This window comes from Odocoileus virginianus, chromosome 19 (assembly GCF_023699985.2).
Source record: "Odocoileus virginianus isolate 20LAN1187 ecotype Illinois chromosome 19, Ovbor_1.2, whole genome shotgun sequence".
In the NCBI taxonomy this organism is placed as follows: domain Eukaryota; kingdom Metazoa; phylum Chordata; class Mammalia; order Artiodactyla; family Cervidae; genus Odocoileus; species Odocoileus virginianus.
In genome coordinates this window covers 38,075,886-38,078,845 of record NC_069692.1, presented here as the reverse complement: position 1 = coordinate 38,078,845, position 2,960 = coordinate 38,075,886, and the positions used below count along the sequence as shown (strand labels likewise).

General features: G+C 34.0%; 1 non-coding gene across 1 annotated transcript; it reads left to right on the top strand.

Moving 5' to 3' along the window:
• The first annotated feature begins 1,012 nt into the window (after positions 1-1,012).
• On the top strand, positions 1,013-1,084 carry TRNAC-ACA (transfer RNA cysteine (anticodon ACA)). The gene has a single exon. It is a non-coding gene; the product is annotated as a tRNA-Cys (tRNA).
• The last annotated feature ends 1,876 nt before the right edge of the window (positions 1,085-2,960 follow it).

The window sequence follows — 2,960 nt, the reverse complement described above, 5'->3', positions numbered from 1 at the left end:
AACTATAAGGAATTTGAGTAGTAACACAAATCACAAAATTGTAGTTTCCTTTATGGAGCTAATGCAGCATTGCTGAGTTTCTCTTGCCAGAAGCAGGACATATGAGGTCCCCAAATAATTTAGGGTCCCATGGGGAGAATATTAGAGCAGTCAGGAGGAAAACAAAGACTTAAGTTAAATAGTGCAATAAGGTAAAAGGGCAATAAGGTATAGAAAGGTAAAATAAGCCACAGATTTGAGAAAGGGCTCAAATGAGATGCTTGATGCATTAAAAAGACATTTATCTAAGTTCTTTAGAATAACTGGATGCTGATGAACACCTATTTATCTTTTATTTTTATATTATATTGGAGCCTAGTTGTTAACAATGTTGTGTTAGTTCCAGGTTTACAATAGAGTGATTCAGTTATTCATATATATTTGCCCATGTCGTTAGTCACATATCTTCAAACATTGCTTTTTCCTTTTTCCTCATCTCTTTTATTACATTGCAATCAGATACAAATAATATGATTTTATCATGTCCCATATAAGCTTCCCACATTCTATTTTGCATATTTCAACCTTGTCCTCTCTTCATGCTTTGAGCTAGATATTTTCCACTGCACTGTTTTTCAGTTCACTGATCCTTTTTCATGCTCTTTCTAATATGATGCTACATCTATTAGGTTCTTAATTACCATTAATGTATTTCAAATAAAAATGTTTAAGTGTATAGGTTTTCTATTAATCTTAAAAATAAAAATTAATAAAATTCAAGATGTTAAAAATAGAAAATAGAACCATACCCACAAATAATCAAAAAAGTGGAGCTTAGTGTCACAAAGTAACTTGAGAGTGCTAATGAAAATGCTAGATGAAGATTAATAAAAAACCTATGCACTTAAAAGTTTATATTTGAAATGCACTGATGGGAATTAAGAACCTAATAGATGTAACATCATATTAGAAAGAGCATGGAAAAGAATCAGTGAGCTGAAAAACAGTGCAGTGGAAAATATCTAGGTGGGCTTCCCTGGTGGCTCAGATGGTAAAGCGTCTGCCTACAATGCAGGAGACCCGGGTTCGACCCCTGGGTGGGGAAGATCCCCTGGAGAAGGAAATGGCAACCCACTCTAGTATTTTTGCCTGGAAAATCCCATGGATGGAGAAGCCTGGCAGGCTACATTCCATGCGGTTGCAGAGTCAGATACAACTGAGCGACTTCACTTACTGACCTTTGTGTATACAAATTGTGTTGAGGTTGTGAAAATATTTTATATTTCTACATAAATCATTTACTTTTCTTCTGGTAGGCAGTTTGTGCAGTGGCATATCACAGATTTAATCAGACATTAAGGTGACTTGTTGGTAAATTTTAGTGTTTGTGAGACTGGACTGTTTCTGATTTGCTCTGATTCTTAGGGTATTATATTTTAGAGATCTTCACTAAAAGCCTGGGCTCTTTATTTAGTTTCTTGGTGGGCTCTGAAATCCAATTTTTTTGGTCTTAATATTATAAAACTACCAAATGCTCTGGTTAGTTTTTTAGCCTCTCAAATATCACTTTCTCATAGCTACTTGACCCCTTGCCCTGTACAGGTAAATTTTGAGATTCACTTCTTAGTGTTTCCTTTTCTATGAGATCATATTCCCTCAAGTGTTGGCTTACCTTGACTGGTCAGATATTCTTTTGTAATTTCATATGGCTTTTATTTATTTTTATTTAAGAAGATTTTTTTGGTATAAAATACTTCTGCATATCTTGAAGCATAAGTCACATTAAGAAAATGAAAATTCAGTCTAAGGAAAAAGTAAAATTTCTTTAAATATTTCTTTAAAAATTAAAGAAATATTTAAAGAAAAGCTGCAACTAGTCTGACTAACCACATGCATGCAGTCATTAAAAATTAGATCTTTTTATCATTAAATAAGAGAGATATCTCTGTCTCTCTGCTAAATTGAAAGAAAACTTTTTACAAGAAAAGATGCTCTTGGATTTTGTTTTTGGTCTCATGACTAAAGGAATCACCGGTCAAGAAGCTGAATGCTTCTTACTGTAAAACATGGTCACCAATTTGAAGAGTCACCTTTATCATATACTAATCTTCCCCATATACATAGACCTTTTTAATATTATCTCTATCTTGATTGTACAATGATTAAAATTGTCTATTTGAACACAAATGCCCTGATACTATGCTCTTTTAAAACAGGCTTCTAATTTAATTTTTAGAAATGAATCCCAAGATAACATACATACCTCCAAATTATGTACAGTTTAAAGTAACTCTTCTATACCTCCTGTCCACTAATTGCAATTATCTGTATAGTTAATGCCACAACAAATGCATAGCCATTATCAACACCACTGACCAGATTGAGACTTTAAAAACAAAACAAAGATAAACCTACATTAACACATGGTAACCATTCAAAGTCCACAGTCTATATTACAGTTCACTCTTGTGCAGTCTATGGATTTGGGCAAATGTATAATGATATGTATCCATCACTATACTGTCATACAAATTATTTTCACTGTCCTATAAATCGTTGTGCTGTGTCTGTCCATTCCCCTATCTTCCAAACCCTGTAAACCACCAATCTTTTTGTTTCCAAAGTCTTGACTTTTTAATAATGCTATATAGATGGATTCATACAGTATTTCATTTTGGCCTCCTTTACTTGATAATATAAATTTAGTTCCCCTCCATAGCTTCCCTTATAGCTCAGTCAGTTTTAAAAAGAATCCGCCTGCAATGCAGGAGACCCAGGTTCAACTCCTGGGTCTGGAAGATCCCCTGGAGAAGGAAATGGCAACCCATTCCAGTATTCTTGTCTCAAAAATCCCATGGAAGGAGGAGCTTGATGAGCTACAGTCCATGGAGTCATAAAAGTCAGACATGACTTTGCAACTAAACCACTGTCTTGATCTCTTCCAAGTTTTAGCAATTATGAATAAAGTAACTATAAACTTT